Source organism: Octopus sinensis, unplaced genomic scaffold (genome assembly GCF_006345805.1).
Source record: "Octopus sinensis unplaced genomic scaffold, ASM634580v1 Contig12302, whole genome shotgun sequence".
NCBI classification, from domain to species: domain Eukaryota; kingdom Metazoa; phylum Mollusca; class Cephalopoda; order Octopoda; family Octopodidae; genus Octopus; species Octopus sinensis.
Window position 1 is genome coordinate 33777 of NW_021832590.1, and position 26175 is coordinate 59951.

Here is a 26175-nt window from a genome sequence, read left to right on the forward strand (position 1 = left end):
ACGACATTCTCGTGACTGATGTCTCGAGACGGAGTGATCTGTCATGGCGAAGGGTCGAACCATACCTTGCAAGGATAATGAAATGGACTCGTGCAAAGGGTCTAACGCTGGCCCGTGACAAGAGCACAGTGTGCAAGAGGCTGTCGAAGTAGAGGAGCGAAACTGCTCGTGTCTTTGGAGTTGGGGACTTAAAAATTTTGCAGAACCTCCAATACCTTGGGGTTACAATAGATGCCATAGGCTTTTACGGAAATCATATCGATACCCAAAGGAGAGAGCCGTTAAAATCCTACGAAGCCTGATCAGATTTCATCTGAGTCCAGAAACATACATCTACATATACAAGACATGTGTACAACCGATTCTCACCTACGGGTTTGAGGGCTGGTATGACACAGGTGAGAGGGTTTGTCTAATCAACAAACTCGAGAAAACGAGGCGTTACGCCATTAAGTTGGCCTACGGTCTCGATCTCAAAGAAAAATTGGATAACTCTTATGAATCCTGCGTCCCCAAAATACAGTCCGTCCTGGAGAAGGTGCGGTTGTTTTTTTAGTGAACGTCAGATATCTAAAGTGTCTATCAGGGAAATATGCTGCTCAGTAGAGACACTCCGGTGCCTCATTCTTTTTAAAATTTCCCGTTGTCGATAATGGCTAGTTTTTCCTGTCTTCCTAACTAGTAAAATAAATAAATTGTCAATGTCAATTAGTTGCCGATTCACGAGATAACTTATTTATTTTTTACGGTATTTAACCGCAACTGCTTTTCGTCAACATTGCCTCACTCTTAACCTGTCACATTAAATAATCCTGAATACAGTATAAAAATCCTGATATGTTCCTCTAAAAAGTCACTTTAATAAATAATCTAAAATCCGTGAAAGTAGAAAAACTAAGTAAATATTTACATTCTTGTTTACAAAAAGAAACTATCTACCTATTAAACTAAGTGTAAACATAACCGAGAGAACAACCTGTTTGAGTTTAATTGCAGGATGTTTTATCGTCGTGAGCGAATTCCAATTTATTCATAAGACTAAAGTGAAAATTACACCAATTTTCAATTGATTGAAAAGTTGTCTTAATTATTTCGGACAAAATGACATACAAAAGTACAGTAAAACCTCTGGTGCTCGCCACCTCTATTGCTCGCCACATATTTTTCAAAAAATTAAAAATTTCTAGTAAATTTTGATAAATATTCTATTGCTCGCCATTTTCTAAATCTCGCCATTAATTTTTAAAAATATTTTTTTTGGTTAAACTATTTCTTAATAATAAAATGGTATGGTGTGTGTCTGTCTGTCTGTCTGTGTGTCTGTCTGTCTGTCTGTCTGTCTGTGCACACCCACATTCAAATTGTTACAAACCAGATCAAATTGTCAAAACCTTCCTTTTGTAGTTATTCGATAATGAGGCACAATAAAAGGTTGATATTCTCTAAGAACCTTCCTGTCAAAAAATTTTAATAAGAAAGAATATCCTCGATGATGAGGTCCCCCAAACCTTCAGTCAATTTTCTGCGTTTTTGTTAAAATGAACAACAAGAAAGTCCTCGACTCACATGATGTGGTCCCCCAAAACCTTCAAGCCAAAAAATTAAAAAAATTATTTTCTGCGTTTTTGTTAAAATGAACAACAAGAAAGTCCTCGACTCACATGATGTGGTCCCCCAAACCTTCAAGCCAAAAAATTAAAAAAAATTATTTTCTGCGTTTTTGTTAAAATGAACAACAAGAAAGTCCTCGACTCACATGATGTGGTCCCCCAAAACCTTCAAGCCAAAAAATTAAAAAAAATTATTTTCTGCGTTTTTGTTAAAATGAACAACAAGAAAGTCCTCGACTCACATGATGTGGTCCCCCAAAACCTTCAAGCCAAAAAATTAAAAAAATTATTTGCTGCGTTTTTGTAAAAATGAACAACAAGAAAGTCCTCGACTCACATGATGTGGTCCCCCAAAACCTTCAAGCCAAAAAATTAAAAAAATTATTTTCTGCGTTTTTGTTAAAATGAACAACAAGAAAGTCCTCGACTCACATGATGTGGTCCCCCAAAACCTTCAAGCCAAAAAATTAAAAAAAATTATTTTCTGCGTTTTTGTTAAAATGAACAACAAGAAAGTCCTCGACTCACATGATGTGGTCCCCCAAAACTTTCAAGCCAAAAAATTAAAAAAATTATTTTCTGCGTTTTTGTTAAAATAAACAACAAGAAAGTCCTCGACTCACATGATGTGGTCCCCCAAAACCTTCAAGCCAAAAAATTAAAAAAAATTATTTTTTGCGTTTTTGTTAAAATGAACAACAAGAAAGTCCTCGACTCACATGATGTGGTCCCTCAAAACCTTCAAGCCAAAAATTAAAAAAAAATATTTTCTGCGTTTTTGTTAAAATGAACGACAAGAAAGTCCTCGACTCACATGATGAGGTCCTCCACAACCTTCAAGCCTCGTGAGGCCATTAATTAGCTTAGCTATCTTTTTTCGATGACATAAATTCTTTTTTGTTAAATTTTCGTTAAAAAAATAAATAAAAGCTCTAATTGTTATCGACCATGAATAGACTGTGCAATTATCAGATTTTGAAAACCACTAAAAGGGAAAAAGCAAAAATTATTAGAGATTTACATAATTGATTCTTTTTAACTGCCGAAACTGACAAATTCGATTATGCTACTGTTTAGATTTCTTAAAAGATAGAGGCAAATAAAATTTAAATTAGTCATGTAAATTTCAATTTGCCTATATTTAAATCTCCTTGATTTAACAGGCTTTAATTTTTTTCCTTATAATACTACAAAGATGAAGCTGATTATCATTTTCTTTACCGAAACAGACAAGTTCGATTATGCTAAAGTTTCAATTCCTTTAAACATAGAGGCAACTAGCTCAGCAGTTCGCTTCGCTCACTGCGAGCTAGCTCCTGCGGAGGCCCTGCTCGCTACGCTCGCAGTTTCCTTAAATAACTATAAATTTATGTAGATATATAAATGCGACCTGCTTTGATATAACCTTATTCTAAGGCCTGTGGATAAACGATGTTTGCAGTCCGTCCATCCTTGGCAAATATAAATAAATTTCTCTTCTACCTACCCTTGAGCACCCCACATACAGCTGGCCATGTGAAAAGCACTCGTTCTCTAAAAATAAGCCTACTACCTTTAAAGACTGTCCCTGGGCCTTGTTTATTGTCATAGCAAAACTTATCTTCAGCGGAAATTGTAGTCTCTTAAATCTATCGCAGGCCCTTTCATGGTCCATAATAACGTCGACCGATTTATATATTCTTTCTCTGCCAGGGATTTTCATTAATAAATCTAAATTTATATTAAGTACCTCATCATTAAGTGGAGCTAATATAGCTCGTTCACGCAGCCAGTCGAAATTCACGTAGTGTTCAGATAGTTCGGAATAGACGGCATTCAATAATTCTTCTGCTGTTTCTACGAAAATACATAATTCTTCCGGTAGCCTAATTTTCTGGTCGTGCATTTCTGAAGTGATTGCCCCATTTCCAATATCTAGAAGGATTTGTGGGAATATGCTATTAACGCCTTGTAAATGTGCATGTACATTTACATCTAAGCTTACCTTTTTCACGTGTGTCCACAAATATGACGATTTGAGGCAGGCATTCAATTCATCCGCAGGCGTCCCTCTTTGAATAATTGGCAGCGTCTGTCTAAAATCACCTGCCAATACAACTAATGCTCCCCCAAACAAATGGTCGCTACAATTCTTGATATCTCTATATGTTCGGTCAACTGCTTGAATGCGCCTTTATGAGCCATCGTACATTCATCCCAAACAATTAACCTAGAATGCATAATTCTATTACCCGTAGTTGAGTCTAACAGCAGTCCTGACCTTGTTCAGCTGTTGTCTAAGTTCCCTCACCATTTAAGCACATCTTCCCTCGTTTCTCTTTTTTTGTTATATGGTTCATATTCTCTTGTTTGTTAACATTCTCAGATCTCTCTTTATAGGACATTCTTATGATTTTGTAAACGCGAATCAGTAATTTATATTAAATTTTCTACGTAAATTTATTTAGTGAAATTTATGTAAAGTGTATTATCCAATCAAAGCCATTATACTTAATTGCCTCTATGTTTAAAGGAATTGAAACTTTAGCATAATCGAACTTGTCTGTTTCGGTAAAGAAAATGATAATCAGCTTCATCTTTGTAGTATTATAAGGAAAAAAATTAAAGCCTGTTAAATCAAGGAGATTTAAATATAGGCAAATTGAAATTTACATGACTAATTTAAATTTTATTTGCCTCTATCTTTTAAGAAATCTAAACAGTAGCATAATCGAATTTGTCAGTTTCGGCAGTTAAAAAGAATCAATTATGTAAATCTCTAATAATTTTTGCTTTTTCCTTTTTAGTGGTTTTCAAAATCTGATAATTGCACAGTCTATTCATGGTCGATAACAATTAGAGCTTTTATTTTATTTTTTTAACGAAAATTTAACAAAAAAGAATTTATGTCATCGAAAAAAGATAGCTAAGCTAATTAATGGCCTCACGAGGCTTGAAGGTTGTGGAGGACCTCATCATGTGAGTCGAGGACTTTCTTGTCGTTCATTTTAACAAAAACGCAGAAAATATTTTTTTTTAATTTTTGGGCTTGAAGGTTTTGGGGGACCACATCATGTGAGTCGAGGACTTTCTTGTTGTTCATTTTAACAAAAACGCAGAAAAAATTTTTTTTAATTTTTTGGCTTGAAGGTTTTGGGGGACCACATCATGTGAGTCGAGGACTTTCTTGTTGTTTATTTTAACAAAAACGCAGAAAATAATTTTTTTAATTTTTTGGCTTGAAAGTTTTGGGGGACCACATCATGTGAGTCGAGGACTTTCTTGTTGTTCATTTTAACAAAAACGCAGAAAAAATTTTTTTTAATTTTTTGGCTTGAAGGTTTTGGGGGACCACATCATGTGAGTCGAGGACTTTCTTGTTGTTTATTTTAACAAAAACGCAGAAAATTGACTTGAAGGTTTTGGGGGACCACATCATGTGAGTCGAGGACTTTCTTGTTGTTCATTTTAACAAAAAACGCAGAAAATAATTTTTTTTAATTTTTTGGCTTGAAGGTTTTGGGGGACCACATCATGTGAGTCGAGGACTTTCTTGTTGTTCATTTTACAAAAACGCAGCAAATAATTTTTTTTATTTTTTGGCTTGAAGGTTTTGGGGGACCACATCATGTGAGTCGAGGACTTTCTTGTTGTTCATTTTAACAAAAACGCAGAAAATAATTTTTTTTAATTTTTTGGCTTGAAGGTTTTGGGGGACCACATCATGTGAGTCGAGGACTTTCTTGTTGTTCATTTTAACAAAAACGCAGAAAATAATTTTTTTTATTTTTTGGCTTGAAGGTTTTGGGGGACCACATCATGTGAGTCGAGGACTTTCTTGTTGTTCATTTTAACAAAAACGCAGAAAATAATTTTTTTAATTTTTTGGCTTGAAGGTTTTGGGGGACCACATCATGTGAGTCGAGGACTTTCTTGTTGTTCATTTTAACAAAAACGCAGAAAATTGACTTGAAGGTTTTGGGGGACCTCATCATCGAGGATATTCTTTCTTATTAAAATTTTTTGACAGGAAGGTTCTTAGAGAATATCAACCTTTTATTGTGCCTCATTATCGAATAACTACAAAAGGGAAGGTTTTGACAATTTGATCTGGTTTGTAACAATTTGAATGTGGGTGTGCACAGACAGACAGACAGACAGACACACAGACAGACAGACAGACACACACCATACCATTTTATTATTAAGATTAAGTATAATGGCTTTGATTGGATAATACACTTACATAAATTTCACTAAATAAATTTACGTAGAAAATTTAATATAAATTACTGATTCGCGTTTACAAAATCATAAGAATGTCCTATAAAGAGAGATCTGAGAATGTTAACAAACAAGAGAATATGAACCATATAACAAAAAAAGAGAAACGAGGGAAGATGTGCTTAAATGGTGAGGGAACTTAGACAACAGCTGAACAAGGTCAGGACTGCTGTTAGACTCAACTACGGGTAATAGAATTATGCATTCTAGGTTAATTGTTTGGGATGAATGTACGATGGCTCATAAAGGCGCATTCAAGCAGTTGACCGAACATATAGAGATATCAAGAATTGTAGCGACCATTTGTTTGGGGGAGCATTAGTTGTATTGGCAGGTGATTTTAGACAGACGCTGCCAATTATTCAAAGAGGGACGCCTGCGGATGAATTGAATGCCTGCCTCAAATCGTCATATTTGTGGACACACGTGAAAAAGGTAAGCTTAGATGTAAATGTACATGCACATTTACAAGGCGTTAATAGCATATTCCCACAAATCCTTCTAGATATTGGAAATGGGGCAATCACTTCAGAAATGCACGACCAGAAAATTAGGCTACCGGAAGAATTATGTATTTTCGTAGAAACAGCAGAAGAATTATTGAATGCCGTCTATTCCGAACTATCTGAACACTACGTGAATTTCGACTGGCTGCGTGAACGAGCTATATTAGCTCCACTTAATGATGAGGTACTTAATATAAATTTAGATTTATTAATGAAAATCCCTGGCAGAGAAAGAATATATAAATCGGTCGACGTTATTATGGACCATGAAAGGGCCTGCGATAGATTTAAGAGACTACAATTTCCGCTGAAGATAAGTTTTGCTATGACAATAAACAAGGCCCAGGGACAGTCTTTAAAGGTAGTAGGCTTATTTTTAGAGAACGAGTGCTTTTCACATGGCCAGCTGTATGTGGGGTGCTCAAGGGTAGGTAGAAGAGAAATTTATTTATATTTGCCAAGGATGGACGGACTGCAAACATCGTTTATCCACAGGCCTTAGAATAAGGTTATATCAAAGCAGGTCGCATTTATATATCTACATAAATTTATAGTTATTTAAGGAAACTGCGAGCGTAGCGAGCAGGGCCTCCGCAGGAGCTAGCTCGCAGTGAGCGAAGCGAACTGCTGAGCTAGTTTTATATAAAATATTTCAACCAGGCTGAATTTAACATGCGTAAGTGCTAAAGATTGTCTTTTAATGGAAAACGTCGCATTCTTGCGTATATGGAGGAGAACAAAAGTCTCACGATGGACCGTATAGCAGTTGAGCAGTTGATCAGAAACAAGAAATTGATGCATTTACTTCTTTGATCTCTGCAAAGATTCAACAATATAATGCTGAAAACATTTATAACGCTGATGAAACTGGGATTTTTTACAAATCTATCCCTTCAAAAAGTGTTTGTCAGAAGGTTCGACATGGACATAAAATCCTTAAAGAACGGTTTAATTTTTATTTATTTTTTAGATTTTCTTTGTTGCTATGCTCAAATATGACTGGGACAGACAAAAAAATTCCACTTATGATTGGAAAGTTCCAGAAACCTCGCTGCTTTAAAAATTTTAAAGTCGAAAATTTTGTCGATTACTGTCATTCACCAAAAGCATGGATGACAAGTAAAATTTTTAACGAATGGCTTCTAACATAAGATAGGCATCTAAAAAACGAAAAATTCTTTTAGTTGTGGATCGATGCCCATCCCATAAACTTTACGCTGATTTACAGTCAATTGAAGTTTTTTACCTACCTTCGAAGACTACAACAATTCTACAACCAATGAATCAAGGAATCATTAGATCCTTCAAAGGACATTTTAATAAACTTAAATTTGAGTTTATGTTAGAAAAATTGAAAATGGAGAAAATCCACTGGAAGCTCATAAAAAAATAACTTTAAAAGACGGTCTTCTTTTTACATATTTTGCCTGGAAAAAAGTAACGACCAAAAACAATTACAAATTGTTTCGGACATTCAAAATGGATCGAATGTGAAAATCAATTCAAAAGACCAACTGTTGAAATTGATAATTATGATCAAATTGTAAATATCTTGAAAATATTGGACCCGGTGGATAAAGATGATTTTATTAATCATGAATTTACCGAAATAGATGAAATTGAAGATTACCTTAATATTGCTGGAGATTCTTTTCCACACAAATATGACGATGAAGATACTCATAATGACGAATCTCATGTGACTTCAGAAGAGGCTTTAAAAATGTTGAAAAGAATAAAGTCATTCTTTTATCAAAATGAAAATTTTGATATAAATTCGTTGGAACTAATCGAAACCGTTATTAAAAATATGGCTGAATTAAAAAAAATTATTAAAGATTTTTTTAGTTAATTTTTTCCTTTTAATTTCTTTCGATTCTCTTTGTTTCTTTGCTCAAATATGACTTGGAAGGCTCACTTATGATCGGAAAGTATCGAAAACGGAGATGTTTTCAAAATTTCAATGTCAACAAATTTATTGATTATTTCTATTGCTCGCCAAATTCTATTGCTCGCCATTTTTTCTTCGGTCCCGAAAATGGCGAGCACCAGAGGTTTTACTGTAATTAACATTGATTCCTTCTAATAATGAGTTATTTTATCGAGGAAATCAATTTTCTTTGTTTATTAGCCAAAAAATCACAAAAATTGGGAAAATGTTTTTGTTTGGTGTGTTTTTTATTTGGTTTGTATTTGCTGAAGGTTACGTGCTTGAGAAAATAGTTTAGAATGTATAGACCAAAGACAGCATTGTGAGGCTAGTGCACAACTTGGTCTTTGCACTTCTAATGACAACGCAGGTGCTCAAATGCAGAGATACTGCAAAAAGTCGTGTCAATTATGTGAAGGTAAGTATATAAACTTATGTTAGAAAAATGTAAGGATACTTCAGTCAATTGTATTGAAATAGAAAACAATTGTGATTTACAAATTTTCCGTGAGTTTATTGAGGAGAATTGTCGGAAAACTTGCAACCTTTGCTAGAGACTTTACTACTATTGTCTATTCTATTTTAACTAATATAACAACTTTAATATACCTTATGCCACATGAATAGATTGTTGCAAACTACTAAATGATTGTAGAATGGGCATTACTTTTTAATTATGACAAATAAAAACGTAATTGTAGGAAAAAACAATAAACTTTATTTAACGAAAAACAGAGATATTTAAAAATTAGATTAATCCGACGATCCGTCCACATGCTAAGTCTGGGGACCAGCCTTTTCTGTATGTAAGATCGGGTACATTCTGTTTTATACACTGACACCAGGTCATCATGAATCTTTAGGAAAATACGCTCACTTAAATGAAGCTTTCCAAAGAGCCCTTTTTGAGCTGAACACGTGACAGATACAACCTCTTTTTATTGGCTGCCAGCACATAAACGTGGTCTTCTCTTATTACTCTATGTATCATACAATCCATATCATCGTACTCATATGGTTCAAACTCCACAATACTCACATAATAATTATGCATGAAATTCTCATGATCATTTAATTCATGGAATAAATTCCAAGCATTTGAACTAGTTTCACATAAAATTGCTGCCCACTTTTGCACTCACTATATTATTTGGATCTTGATTTCAGGAAGTATGAGCGATTTAGAGATTTATGTGATCCCAAGGTACTTATAACTTTCATAGTCTTCCGAGGCTTTGACCAAATCGCCACACAATTGCGAATTAGAGAAATTTAGTTCCAATCCTATTTGCTTCAAGAATTCGCTCACACAATTTCCCATAGAATGAAGTTGCTCTGAGAACCGAGCAATAAAGAGGGGGTGGTTTATGTTAAACACATTTTCCCCATAAACTATTGAGAGTTGTTCGTGTCTGCTATGAAGAAATCTACTCAATGGTTGGAGACAGAACACAAAGAGCAGCGCAACATGCTATCTTCTTCTAAAAATCCCCCTATCCAGTTTTTCCACACCAATTGTGTGTTTGTTATATTTTGTCACATGCCTCAGCGATTACTATGCCCCACTCGTTACCTCTGAGAAATATGATTTTTAATTTTTAAGTACCAAAGGTTGAGAGGTGTCTTTACATTACGAGCCACCTCGTCGATTGACAGAGCGAATAGTAAGGGCCCAAGAGGGTCACCTTGTTGGACTCCAGTCCGTGAACGGACAATGTGTTTGTCAAAGACAAGCGAACTTTCGGACCCGTAAGCAAGGTGAGCCAGACTCATGATCTCTGGGGTACGCTGCGAGCACGATTCCAGCATACAGTCCCTTCTCAGACTGTTGAACGCCATTATTAGAGGATGACTGCATGCGTATTGGTATTGGACTGAGACTCGGACTTGACATCTGCGAACAACATCGTTGTAGATGTGGAAAAATGGTTGACGTCAAAGGTGTACACCCACTCTCTTGCAAACGAAGTGCTGGCCGAGCTCCTCGGCACTCCGCTATTAACAATGTTATCTTAAGAGCTCTCGAGTCGGCGGGCTTCCCCTCGATCCTAGAGCCAGTGGGCTTAGATCGTGGAGATGGGAAAAGACCCGATGGAATGACCACTTTTCCCTACTCCTGTGGAAAATCGTTGGTTTGGGATTCAACGTGTGTTGACACCCATTCCAAAACTAATATGATCTCTTCTGCTGTTTCTCCAGGTTCTGCAGCAGTTGCTGCAGAGCAAAGAAAAATTGCCAAATACGCAAATCTTGGACAACGGTACCGCTTCGTACCTATCGCTGTGGAGACTTCTGGGGTAACCGGCCCTCTTACGACTTCTTTCATCAGAGAAGTCGGAGGAAAAGTGCTAGGCGACGTGGGGAGCCTCGAGAAGTAGTGTCATGGTTATTCCAACAAATTGGAATAGCTGTCGTTCGCGCAATGCACACTCCATCATGCGTGCAACCGCAAGTGCCTTTTAATCATTGACTAACTTATTTCAATAATTACTTGAATAAAAATTTACGGGAAAAAAAAAAAAGAAAAAAATTAAAAAATCAATATAAGGCAATAAAATTCAAATTAGATATAAAGTTAATTAGAGTACAATTTATGATATACTAGTTTTTTAGAAGATAATTAAAATTAATTAATTTTTTTAGTGAAAAATAGATATTTAATTTATAACCCTCTATCAATAATTTAATGGTTATTAAAATTATTTAAAAATTTATTTAACCAATTTAGTCATTTTAGTACGCGGCATCCAAATTCCAGACTGTAGAAGGAATTTATGTCTTTTAATCTGTGCAAAACATTCCTTATAGTTCTGTATTGTTTTCGCCCATAAATTCTGAAAAAAAACTAACTAAAAAAACCTGCGAAATAAGATCCCAGATGATGTCTTACAGCTCCTCTTTGAGCTTTATTCTTGCATTTTGCACTTCCCCACATTCGTTCTACTGTCTGGGTGTGCACTCCCGTCGTTGGATCCACAACTAACCAGGTATCTAGAATTATTTGAGAGAAATTATACCTTTTTAATAGAACATTGGACTCTACAACCAACTCTTGAGCATTTCCAATGAGCTTCGGTCCCAAGACTAATTCCATCTGATGTCCCTTCGGACATATACGTGATTTTGAAAGGATATCACATTTTGCAGAAAATGCACTGCATCCTCCTTACTTATTGGGAGCTGTCGGAATTTGATGTTGCATAAGTCCACAACAGAATTTTCCATGTGACCTATAGTGCCAGTTTATATCAATATTAGGTACATGCTCGCCATAATATTAAAAAAATTAGAAAATAAATTAGTAAAAAATTTAATAATATTTTAAATTATTGATAGAGCGACTTAAATAAAATATAATATATTCCACCTCAAAAATTATTAGATTTTTTAAAAGGCCTAAAAAAACTGCGACCACTTCGACAAAAGTACCAAACTATCTTTGTATCTCCATTCGAAAATTCTACATTAACGCGGTTATAAGAAAGATTGATTTGATCGTGACAGTATCACAACAAGCACTTTCAAATTTTTTCAAACCCTAACCCCAACCTTTACCCTAACCTTTACCCTAACCCTAACCCCAACCTTTACCCTAACCCTAACCCTAACCCCAACCTTTACCCTAACCTTTACCCTAACCCTAACCCCAACCTTTACCCTAACCTTTACCCTAACCCTAACCTTTACCTTAGCCCTAACCCCGACATTAAACAGCATGCTTAATTTATTGTTTTTTAATTTTAATGGTTAAGCATTGAAAAAATAAAAATCCATAATATTATTAATTTTTAAATTAATAAGTAAATATATTTCAATCATCTAAATATTTTTAATTGAAATTTTAGAAATTTAGAGCAATGGTAACGCGTGGGGCATGGTAACGCGTGGGGCATGTGACATATTTGAACATTCCACATATTCATCTCATATTGAACATACAATCGTGGAATTTTTTTTATTTATTTAAAGACCAAACACGGGTAAGCCAGTTAATTATTATAATCCTCGTGGTCCCCGATTCAAGCGAGGGAGATCCTACTGAAAGGTTCAATCCTGCCCACATTAAACGGCTTGAGACGACGATGTCCCAGGGTCAGAGATTTAAAAGTCCTTTTTCGGTAGGCATTAAGTGCCTCCTGAGCGTTGCCATATCCGATTGGAAGTTCTAACTGAGATGGTGGACCCCATAACGCCACGCTAAGACCGGAAGGAAGATAAGAGATCCCCATTTCTAACTGTGTCGTGCCAGAAGTACTCGTTGCCTCACGGGCAGGGGAATGATAACGAGAATTGACCCCAGGATGAAACTAGCCTCCTTCGGAATCGAACTCACGACTGTCCAAATCCATTATCCATAGCTTAGTCTTCAGCCAATGTAGTATAGCATGTTATAAAGAAATTAAATTTTTTACTAATTTTGATATTTTTCCAATCTGGCAGATGAATAAACTGTCAGTGCTCAATTCCTCGTAGGCAACTTTGGGTACATACAAGAGGAGAAAAATCTCCTCTGACCGCTTACTCAACGAATGGTAAGAAATGTCACTGTTAATATCAGTCAGTACTCCACCTCTGACCTTACAAGCACGTATCTTTCGGTCCAAACATTAGTCGAAAAGGGGTGTTTTTCGTAGTTGAATGTACCATATTATTGTATGCACTCGTTATTTCTTGCAGAATTCCGCGAAAATTAAAGTTATTCACTTTAGATATGAGCACGTACCAACAAAAAAGCAAGGGATTTCGAAAGAAAACCTCGTACACATGTTTGAGTAGTGATAAATAACAACTCTGGTGCTTGTTCAGTACAAGGGGCTTCCCGTCACCGGTTGACTGCATTTCCATTCTGAGCAACAGTTTTATAGGACGCCAACTTTTTTGAAAACCTGCCAAATACCTGGGAGGTTGCCTATCTTGCCCATAGCTGCTGCTCCGTGCATTCAATACTTTCGCAGATAGCGCAAATTGCCGTCCTAGCATTCGAGGTTCGGTCTTGTGACGCTGGTGGCCTGGCTTTCCCTGAATGATTAGTTTGAATATATAATGATGGTGCACAGGTTATATCACCCGGAGCAAGTTACATAATTTTTTTAAGAAAAAATAATATAAGTTAATATAAAGTTTTCATATTTTTCATTGTTAAAAGAGACGTCCAAATGCAAAATATTCTAAACTTATATTGAAGAATTTTGGCCAGCATTTTGATTATAATAGTTATATTATTGATGGCATTAATTAATTTTTATTATTTTTAATCATTATATTTAGATAGTTTCGGTTTTGTGAAAGTGTCTATGTTGACCAGAAATACAAAATATATTATCAATTTAATATCGCTAAGAATGACTTCTTATGGACCTTCTAAAGATCTAATACATAACCCTAACAGAACTCAGCTGACAACTAAAGAACATCCATTCAAGACATGGGGGAAACAACTTGAAGAAATGCTAAGATGCGAAAAAAATAGTCCCGGAACACCTCACGAGCTGCATGCTGTTTGTAGAGTAAAGAAACTCAAAGGAATTCCAGCCATTTTGAAAAAAGTTTTATTTGAACTTGATCTTTATGAAAAAGTTAGTTCTCAAAATTATTTTTAGATCGGGAAAGTAGTAATTCATAAAAATATCCCTGAAATTAATTGTCAGCTTTTACGAGTAAAGCATCTTATACGAGTAGTTCCTCTATCCTTCCCAGACGGTCTTCCTAACTCGGTGGAGGACCTAAATCACTGTCAGATCAGACCGGATGGAAGTTATTCTGTTTACGACTACAAGCTTCCCAAAGAGACGGTGACCTCAGATGATTCAGATTTGGAGTATGCCAATTGGCTTAATCAACATCAAGTTTTGAAAAAGGACCGTCAAAAGAGGATAGACAAGTTTAATCTTGGAGTCGAGTTTTTCCCAGCGGAGTATGTGTATAAACACAATCAGGATGGGCGAGAATACCGATATGTACATCATAAGGCCGATTACTCCAAGTCTTGGAGATGATAGTATTTAGAAATTTTATTTCACTTATTAAAAAATGTTATTCATCGACTTTTAAATTATTAGTTTGTTTGGGCCTGATTTCTCGTCGTGAATGGAGTGCGAAAAAAAGATTTCCAAACAGTTTAGCATTTTAAAAAACAAAAGTTAAAATTTTTTTATTAGTTGATGAAAGTGCTGAGTTTATCTTTTCCTTTAAACAAATTCAAAGTTCTGTTATAAAAACTAGAATTTATAAATTATAACCGCAGTCGGTTACTCCACCAACTTGAGGAAAGTGAAATTAACTTGGGTCTCGTACCCAACAAGGCTCTAATGATTTAGTAGTGTCCGTTTTCCAATATTCTATAAGATTAAGTTTTGAACAAGGCTCTGCATAAAAGGTTTGTAGTTTATCAACTAATTTGTTTTTACCCTTTTTCCAATATTTTCTTATTTTGAACCGCTCTCAATCAAATAGAACATGATTAATTTTTTTAATTGTGAATATTAGTAAAAAATTCAGAGCTAGAAAACTAACTAAATGGATCATTAGTAGAAACGGGATGACCAATCCACTCGTCCCATCCCTTTCTGCAGTGTGACACAATCCACTCGTGGTAATCATCATCTTTTAAATTAATAAAAAATTTAATTCCTGCATTTTCTAAAAAGTCTCCACAGTAATCGTAAACGATGCGTTTCACTGGATCATAGACACCTTCTTTGCATTCGTAAAACCCGTTTGGAATCTCTCGCGAAGGGTGAAGGTTAGTATGTTGTGATCGTCCTGCAATTGGAAAAACTAACCAACCCGCAGGCCTAAGCCCGTTACAAATCTCGCTATAAAATCTCCGATCCGCAGGTGTACAATATTCCCATTCCCGGTCTTTATATTGCAGCCCATCTCCAAACAAGTAAGTCCCCTAAAACTTATAAATAAACTAATTACTTCTATTGCAACCCCGTTTAACCACTGTCCTACAAATTTACCGTTTCGAGGAAAATATAGTATTCCATTTCCGTGGAACATTCCGTCTTTTAGTTCTCCCTCATAATAAGTTCCTGTCGGAAACTCGTACTTGCCTCGCCCTTCAAGTCTTTTATAAAGAAAATAAGCTAACCGTCCGTTTTTCTTATCCCCCGAGTAACTCGACCCAATATATTCCATTATTATAACTAGTTCTACACTACTTTTTTAAAATTTGTTACCAAGAAACAACTCTAATCTTTTTTCTGCTTATTTTACCAAATTTAGTTACAAAATAAATATTTATCTTGACTCAAAACAGATTTTTTTGATTATGAATTATTTTATACAGATTTAGTGTCTTTCAATTCTCAAAAGTATTATGACTCTTTTAGCTGGATCAAAAAATTATTATTAAAACCATACCAATAAAAACAAAACGAGATTAAATTATATTAATTTAAATAACAAGAAAGTCAACTAGTGTTAGGTCAAACCTCTGGAGGGTTCTGAATGACGATCATGAAGTATTCTTTATCTAAAAAGGTCGTTTGCGGACAAGTTGAACCTGGAGCGACCATAATTTCGTTTTTAATCGACTTAATTCTTAAAAAAATCAAGTCGTTTTGAGGATCAATTTCCCTGACAGCACTCCTGGCCTTGGCTACTAATTGATGGATTAGTCCTGCGTATTGAACTGTGGCTGAATTTTCAAATGTGGTACGAATGGGGATTCCTATTGCATACACTCATAGATAATAGTAAGTGCCTTCATTGTTGACGATAGCAACTCCTACTACTCCCTTATGAGCAAGGATTCTTTTGATTGTTTCCTCAACTTCGGACTATAGGGAGATTACTTGTAAACATTCGATACCATAAAATATTTCTCTTGGTAACTGCTTATATTCTATTAATTTCGAAATAAAATAATAGTAGTCAAATATAATACAAATTTAATCTATTCTATATTTTAAGTTCTATAATTTCTACGGTAAATATTAAAAATAGATTAGACTCTATTTTTATGCACTTTGTTTTCACCTACAGCGACACCAGACCGGTTCGACATTATAAAGCATAGATATTAGAGCTAAAAAGAATATTCAGTCTCTTAAAATATTTGATAAGCCCAAAAATTCAATAAAAAATTTTTTGACAAAATTTAAAAATGTTCAAACTAGACAGTATCTTTCCTGATTCTACTGACGGAACATGGTATTTTGGCATCACTGAAGACATTTGTTCTGAATATAACATCGAAACCATTAACAAATATATTGCTTGTAATTATAAAAAAGTAAAAAACTGACTATCTTGTGAAAAACTACAATCACATTATTCAGATATTTATTAATTAAACTTCTTCTGGTCGCTACATCCTCCATTCTCAAAGTGATTCAGGTAGGCAAATCCGCCTCTTTCCCTTCGAGGTACTGACAGGCACTAGCGATGTTGAAGACAAACTTATTTGGTGATAAATCTTGTTTATTCTTTTCACCAGTTCAAGCGTTCTTTCCAACGTGTCAACTCTGTTTATATAAAAAACAATCATGCTCTATCGTGAGCAATTGAATGTGAGTGTGTTCTTTCACTGATGTTAAGCGAACGTGCATATTGTAAGAATTTTTGAGTAACCAGCTCATTCCATGTTGGTACTATTTTCACTCTCGCATGATGGATTAATTCCAGCTCTTTTGATAGGAGGTCATATTTTCGCATTCTTTCGATATCCACTTGCTTTAAGTTTTGAAAGACTTTCCGTACTACTTTCATACCAACTTAATATACATCAACAACACTAGCTCATTTTCTTCGCTTAACCATTTTTTCCGCTGCCTTGTCGGACCATTCTATTGCCACGCAACGATTTTCTTCCCTGACTTTAAATATCCATTTTTGAATATCCGATCTCTGGAGAGATTTCTGTATTATTCCAAGAATCAATCTCTTCCAATAATTGATCAATTTCAGACTCTGAATGATGCACATAAACTGTTTCGCTAACAAGGATCCAAACATTGGTCGAAAAGGCGTGTTTTTCGTAGTTGAATGTAACATATTATTGTATGCACTCGTTATTTCTTGCAGAATTCCGCGACAATTAAAGTTATTCCCTTTAGATATGCCGGTAGATAAAAGCCTATTTTTGAGGGTTTGGTTCAGCAGTTCAACTGGCCTTGAACCCAGGACATCTTCTTCCGCGTACGTGTTTTATGTTAAATACATTACACATTTCTATTGAAATAAAGTTAACAAACTCTTTTCCATTATCCGTGTAAAAAATTAAGGGTTTCCCGAAAATAAGAATAATAGCCTTAATTTTTTCTATAACTTCTTTGCCTCTTTTTGTTTTTAAAGGACTAGTCCAACAAAATTTTGAAAATGAATCCAGTCCTACTAACAACCAGTCATAGCCTTGATTGAATTCAGTATAATGACGAAGATCAATAAGGTCAAAAATGTATTTCTCTTACTGAAAATGCCCTGATTGGCTGTATCACGGATCTTGTATTCATTAAATTTTTTGTCTTGCATACCGGGCAAGAGTCCAAAACTCTCATAACATCAGATCTGTTAACTTCATAAACAATTTATTTTAATAGACCCATTAGTTTATCACGCCCGGGATTCCCATTTGATTCATGTATTTCATTTATGAATTGCATTTTTTCATTCATCTCACATTAAGAAAAACCACGCAATAACACTCCAGGTGCAGCACGAAAATATAAAATTTCCGACGATTCAAATCGTTTTAATTTAAATCGTCTGGAGGTCTTCCGAAAATTTCTTTTCGATTGAGTTTAAAAGGAAAAACCAAAAAAGAGAGAGAAAGTTAATGAGACAAAGTATGCCTCTTCTGCGTTGTTTCCCTCTTTTTTTATGTTTAATTCCAAATTCGAGAAGACAAGGCTCTCAAGAACACTTCCGATTCAAGGAGAAAGAAATGCACTCAAATTCTCAGAAGCATAATTCACTTCCACCTTTGTCCGGGAACATTTTTATATGTTCATTGCTTACATACGGGTTCGAGGATGGTACCCTACTGCTGAGAGGAATGGCATTATCGCTAAGCTCGAAAATACGAGACGAATTGCCATCAAATTGGCACGTGCATAGGATTATAATTTTACTAGAAATTCATAATTGTGTTTTTTACAATAAAAACTAATTTAAACAAAAATTTTAATGAGAGCTATGGAACTGTGATTTTTGATAACTTCATCAATATTTGGTTTTAAATTACTGCATCCTATCATGAGAATTGATTTTAAGTGTCCGTCAGTCAATCTTGCACCATGGGGAGACTTAACATATTTCATCCTCGAAAACGTTTGCTCACTTTGTTATGTTGTGCCAAATATAGAAATCATCTTCATCGCAAAATTCTTTAGTCTCGGAAACTCATCATCCTCGAGATATTTGTAGAACTCAGTGAGTTTGGTCCTTCTGTGACAATCTTTGAGCTGTTCTTTTGATTTCTAATTGTAATTCATGTTGAACATTCTCAACATTAAAAGAAAATGAATTTTTGAACAAAATTATATCGCTGTCAATTTTGTCAAGTTCAGAAAATTTATGTAAAAAACATTTTTATAGGGCCTTGTTGAATTTGTAAAGTGCGCTTCAGTGATTCAAATTTATCCTCACGTAGCTTTCCAGTGTACTTGGAATATATCGGAGCATGATTTGTTTCATAATGACGTCAAATGTTATACTCCTTCATAACAGAAATATGTTCGTGGCATATTAAACAATAAGCTTTCTGCTTTAATTCATCTTTCGTAAAAAAATATTTCATTTTCCATAATTTATTGAATACACGACATTCGCGGTCAACCTTTCTTTGCATGTAAAACTCAGCGAGTTTGGTTCATGTAGAACGGACCAAACTCAAACTCGCTGAGTTCTACAAATATTTCGAGGATGAGCAACCTTTCTTTTCATTATTATTATTATAGCACTTTCACGAAAGCCATAATGTTTATAGCCCCGCATGTGCAACACTCAATGTAACGATATTTAAGGTTAGTTTTTTCCATTTTCCTCTGTCGTGTGCGAGTGATCTCAATTCGTCCAGATCGTCCCCCCGTCTTTAGGTTTTTCCTCACTCGAGTTAGGTCTTTGTTTAAGGCAGTTGGAAGTGTCGATCTAGGTCGTCCGCGGAAGGGTATGTCGCATCTGTCGAAGTAGTCTTCCATCGCTTTGTTAGCGGGTGCGTCCGGGTTCATTCTTAGTACATGCCCGAATAGCCTCCACCGGGCATCTACCACATCCTCGCTGATGCAGGAGCACATACACTTGTTGTAGATACCATTGGTTGATATTCGACGTGGCCACTCCATTCCGAGTAAGCTTCTTAGTTGCCTTCTATGGAATGAGTCCAGTTTCCGTAGATCGTTGAAGGAACATCCCCATGTCCCAGCGTTGTACAGCAAGATCGGTTTCACAAACGCGTTGTAGAGCTGCATGCATCTGATGCCAACTCCAAGTCCTTTGGCTCTTAGCCATCCTTTTTTCAGTTTCGCCATTGCCGAATTCGCCAGTGTTTTCCTCCTTAGTACATCTTCAGCGTCTCCCAGTAGGGATCCAAGCTTATTAGTGTGTCTCCATCTTTTATGGGTAGTATCATCTTCTCTTTTGATTTCCGTAATCTCAGTTTTGTTCACATTTACGCTGAGGACCCATTTCCCAAGTTCCATAGGTGCATTTTCTAGTAGATGTTGGAGTGCGGTCACGTCCCGTGATACGAAATCCACATCATTGGCATAAGATGCCTCTTCTATGTCTCCCGTATAGCATTTACGGAGGTCGCGGAGTGCAGATTCAAGATAGATGGTGAATAGTAGGGGGGAGAGGGAGTCACCCTGGGGTGTCCCAGTCGTTGTTTTGAAACTACGGGAAGTTGCTCCTTCTGTCCTCACAGATAGTCTTGTGTTCGCAAGTAGTAGTCTGATTATCCTAACCGATGATTCATCCAGTATTTGCTCAAGCACATTCATCAGTTTCTGTCTGTTTATTGAGTCGAAGGCTCTGGAGAGATCTATTCCCAGCACGGTCGTTGTGCTCTTGAATCTTTGGTGCGTTGCGCAGCGCAATCTGTGGCTCCATAGAATGTCTGCCGTAGACCTCCCATCTCGGAACCCACTTTGACTCGGTGATAGGTATTGATCCGCCACACCCTTTATCCGCCTTAGTGCGACATTTGCCAGCACTTTGCGTATCGAATTCAGGAGTATTATCGGGCGGAGATTTTCTACTGGTCCTTTTGGTTTGTTCGGTTTTTGTGTGGGTATTAGTAATCCATTTCCAAGTCCCAGATCGGTATTAGTTTCGAAAATTTCATTTAGGGTTTTTGCAATTGTGTCGCTGAGTTTTTTTGGCCCATATTTTAGGAGCTCGGGGCTTATGTTGTCCGGCCCAGCACTCTTGTTGTTCCTCAGTTTATTTATTGCTAGTTCCACCTCTTCCGCTGTGATTGGGATTTTAACGCTTTTGCATCTCCCTGGAAACAAGGAAAGTCCGTGTTTTCTTTATTCAGCAAGGTTTCGAAGTGTCGTGCGATCAGCTCTGCTTTTTCTTTCGGATTACCCACGAATTTTCCATCTTTGTCTTTAATGTGGAAGATGTTTTGTCCTTTCTTAGTAGTCCGCAGTAGTCGTAGGGCCGCATACATTCTTGAATTGTCTTTTAGGCATTCCACATCTTTTAGTAGGGATGTAATGATTTCTCGTGAGTATTTTCGGTTCATCTTTTGGATTTTGCACTTTAGTTCCCTTTGTTGGATGTTAAGCTCCTTTTTCTTAATCTCGTCTGACGTGTTTGGGGCTTTTAGCCGTACCTCTCTGCGATGCTTTGCCATATCTGGCACGTTCGGGTGGTGATCCAGTTTTAGGGCACAATGATTTCGGACTCCAAGGCATATACTGGCCGCCTTGGAAATTGCCCGCTTTGTTTGGTCCCACCGGGTTCGTAATGATAGTTCTGGAGTGGTTTTCTCCATAAGAATCTCAATTTGCTTGTGATAATTGTCTTTACAAGTGAGCTCCAGCCACAATTTCTCTGTCTGGAAGTGTATATTTGGCCTTTGTCTCCCCTTCTTCGCGTTTTCAGTGTATTTTTCCCCAGTCAGATGCTTCTTTACGCAGAGTTTTTCGGTGACCATCCTGTGGTCGCTGTCTGTTGTTGTCCACTTGTAGGAACGTGCATCGGTTAGCAGGTGTTTATCGGACTTGCGGCAAATAATGTAGTCGATTTGGTTATATATGTTTACGGTCTCCCCGACCGAGTTTTTCCTTTGTCCGTGCCAGGTCGTCTTGTGGCGTGCTGAGTGCGTAAAGGCCGTGTTGCACAGGAAGAGGCTATTTGCCTCACAGAAATTCACCAGAGAGGCTCCAGCTGCATTTCTCCTTCCGCGCCCGTGTCTTCCGATAGAGGATTCGTCGGGCCCCTTTCGCTTTCCAGCCTTTGCATTCAAATCTCCCGCAACAAAGACAAGGGACGAAGAGGCATTGTTAGAGTATGTGCTTGATAGTTCTGAGTAGAATTCCTCGAGCTCACCAGGGTTCTTGGCTACTCGTCCACAGTGTGGTGCGTAGACGTTTATGACAGTTAATAGGCTCTTGGACGGGCATAGTTCATTCAGTTTGACTTGTAGAACACATATTCGGTCGTTGACTTGGCAATAGCGATGTATTTTTTTGGAGTAATCCACGTGCAGGGCAAATCCCATGCCGTGGTGCTTGAATTCGGCTGGGAAGAGAATCAGTCGGTAATTGTTCCATGTCTCATCGCGTCCATTTACGATTTTCGTTTCTTGTAGGCAGTCGATAGCTATTTTGTATTTCTCAAAATCGTCACAAAGTACTTTCCTTGTCCAGTCTTTCGATATCCCACGTACGTTGAACGTCATTAGCCTGAGTTCTCGGTTGTATAATGAGTGTTTTTCAGACATTTTTCTATACAGAGGGCCGTCACCACCTCAACCAAAAGAGTTTCTTTTCATATTAGCAACAAACAAGAATTTGATGAGTTTTTTTGTCAAATAGATAAGTTTATTATTAAGATAAGTAAGCAATTGGGTGGCTAAGGGAATTGTCGAGGGCCTGAGGGTCAGCTTAAATTTTGCAAAATAGTTTAATTTTTTAATTAAAGTTTTTATTTGAGTTAATTATTAGTTATTAATTGAATATCTCTAAATAGTGCACGGGCCGGATAAAATGTTGTCGCTGCTGTTGAAATCTGTTCCTCGATAGTTCCCTCAGGTGCTCAAGATTGTCTGCTGATTTCAACCCTTTTCCAATCAAAGTTAGGTCTTGATGTAGGAGGGTTTCTAAAGTAATTCTCTGGTCTTCCTCGTAAGGTCGTTCCCGAATGAGGAGCGTAGTGGTGTTTCATTGCGAGATTTGCGGGAGTTTTCCTGTCCATTCTCAGGATGTGACCGAATAAGCTCAATCTATTATTTCTTATTTTTTCGTCCAACGGATATATATTTTTTTATACGGACTTGTTAATTTATAAAAGTAAAAAAATAGCTAAGCTAATTAATAGCCTCACGAGACACCCGGCCAGCCTCGCGAATGGCGAAGCATTCCCTCGTATCACAGCAATCGACAGACGTTTCAGGAGCCAAGAATACTCTCTTGGATCGTGGCTTGTCCTTGAAATCCATCGACCGAGCGAGCGAAGGAAGCGGAATGTCTTGGGGCCGAAGATCCCGAAGAACTCCACGGCAATTGGAGTAAAGAGCAGCGAGTTAGAGAGGTGGCCGTACTTGAGAATCTTTCGGTCCTCGGCCTGCCTTGAAGCGTGCCCAGGATTGGCGGCAGACAGAGCGAGATTTCCCAGCGAGAACGTGTCCGAACAAGTAGAATCCCAAATAAGGGATTTCCCCTGCTCGTATGGGAAGGTGGACATGCCGTCTGGGCGTTTGCCATCCTCTCTATCCAGTCCAACAGGTTCGAGGATTGACGGGACGCCAGCTGAAGCGAGGGTTCTTTGTATAATTGAGTTGAGTAGAGATGTTTGTTTGATATGCGTTTTGGCCAAAAGATTCTTAGAATGTATTTCAGCTGCATTCTATGAAAGGAATTCAGATTTTCCATTTCGTGCACTATGAGTACCCAAGAGGAGAAGTTGGTTTTACGAACATATTGTATAGTTTGATTTTTAAAGACGCAGAAATTTGTTTACCTCTCAACCATACGTTGTTTAATCTTTTAAGCGTGAAAGTTGTTAATGATTTTCTTCGTATCATGTCTTCTGTATCTCCTAAGAGAGTGTTAAGTTTTTTTGTATGCCTCCATTTTTCCTAATGTCGTTGTTCACATCGCCTCACTATGATGTATTCTGCTTTCTCTGTGTTAATTTTTAGGAATTATTTTTTAAATGTGTTGGCCAATTTGTCCACAATACCTTCTAATTGGTGGGTGGCCTGTTGCCGTGAGATCTATGTCATCTGCGAAGATGACTTTTGTAATATGTCTGGGGATATTATTCCTGGCATCTTGTAAAGTCGCCTCCAGATATACGATGAATAAGACCGGGGATAGAGCGTCTCCTTGGGCGTGCCCTTGTTTTTTCGAATACTCTGGATTTCTGATTTCCGAGCTGAATAAATAGTTAAGTGGAGGAGAGTACAGTGGGCGCAAAAAAAATCCGGTTTTCTTATTTTTCGAATTTTTCAATATAAATTTTATATTATTTTTTTTAATTTAGTATCATTTTGAAATGTAAATCGAGTATGTTTTTAATTTTAAGTATTTTTTTATTTTTCATAGAGATATCTTGAATTTAATTTTAAAATGCGCAAAAAAAACTCGGTTTTTTTAATTATTGAGTCTTTTATTCTCAAAAATTTGAAATTGTTGTCATTTTTGTTGTTGTTGGATGTCGTGTATTTCAGAAATTGTGAAAGGACAAATTATTCAACTTTATTTCCTTAATTGGACATATAAACAAATTTCAGAAGAAGTAGAAATTCCCAGATCAACAGTGGGAGATTACATACGTAAATACAAAAAATATGGAACAACACAGAGACTGTCCAGTTCTGGAAGACCTAGGACATTAAATAATGATGATATAAATACTTTATTGACGCTTGTTTCTGACAATCCGAAAAAATCTTCCGTTGCCTGTCAAAGGATCTTCATTCTTTGACAGGAAAAATCGTCTCAAAACGAACAATTGGGAATTATCTGAAACAAAAGGAAATATATTCACGTGTGTGTCAAAAAAAACCGTATCTGTCTAAAATTAATATCGAAAAACGATATTCCTTGTCAAAAAAATTTATCGCACTGAATATGACGTCATGGAAATCAACTATTTTTAGTGATGAATGCTGTTTCGAAATTTTTAATCACAAAAAAAGGAATTTTGTTATAGGAAAAACAACACACGTCTAGAAAAATCGCACTTATCTCCAACTGTTAAATTTGGAGGGGGAAAAATAATGGTGTGGGGATGTTTCGGGTATTATGGAGTAGGCAATCTAGTATTTATAAATGGAACTATGAACTCAGCAACTTATGTGAACATATTATCAAATAATCTGTGGGAGTCCGCTGCGAAAATGTGCTTGAATGAATTCATATTCCAACAAGACATGGCTCCTCCACACACATCAAAGATCACGAAAGATTTCTTTGCCGAAAGAAGCGTCAAACTATTGGATTGGGCACCGCAATCGCCAGATTTAAATACAATAGAACATCTTTGGGCATATATTAAAAGTAAATTGTACGAAAATCCTCCAAAAAATATGCATGAGCTGAAAGATAAAATTATCGAAATTTGGGAAAATATGCCGAAAGATCTAATACAGAAACTCATAAACAGCATGCCGAGAAGGGTGTACGATGTTTTTATGGCTAAAGGACGGCATATTAAATATTAATTTGACATTTTTTTAAAAAACCGGGTTTTTTTTGCGCATTGTAAATTTAAATTGGAAATATCTCTTGAAAAAAATAATGAAAATAATCAAAATAAAAAAATAAGAGTTACTTTTCACTAAAATTTAAGATTAAAAAAAATATTATATCGCACAATATAAAAAAATAGAGAAATTAGAAAACCGGATTTTTTTTGCGCCCACTGTAGATAACGAATTATTCTGATGCAATCTTCCTCGAGTAGTGGCGTTAATATTTGTATCATCTTAACTCTACTGATTGTGTTAAATGCTTTAGATAGGTCGATTCCCATTATGTGGTACTTCTCTATATTTTTTGGCACGAAGCACACATCCATTTGTGGCTCCAAAAAGCACCGGAAGTTGATCTTCTAGAGACAAACCCACTTTGGCTAGGTCCAATAAATCCACGTAATGGGCCTTTAATTCTCTCCAGAACAATTAGTGATAAAATTTTACGCAGTGAGTTAAGTAGTATGATTGGTCTTAAGCTGTTTACCTTTCCTTTTTCCTTCCCCGCTTTATGTAAGGGGATTAACTTTCCGATTCCGATGTTAATTCTGGAGTGTTCTTTAAAAGTTTTTTTCAAAATATAAGTAATGAGTTTTTGAAGCTCTTCAGGTACATATTTTATGAGCTCTGCATTAACATTATCTGGACCTAAGTTGTTTAGTCTGGTCACAGACCCACGTAACTTGGCTCACTTTTTATAGAACAGAATTAGCATATGTAATGCTTAAATGTTTTTTACAAACGTAAGGATTACGTAATCAACGTTTTTACAATTTTTTATTATATAAACGTTACATTTTAATATTTAACATTACACTTAATCACAATGTCATATAATCTATGGAATGGTACTTTATTATTTTCATTATCTCAGCAGACCTACCGATACCCCATGATGACTCCACGGAAGAAACAGAAAACAAAAAACCTACCGAACCAAAAACTGTTAGGACCGATGTTGTGTTAGTATTGAACATCCACAGCCTCCCT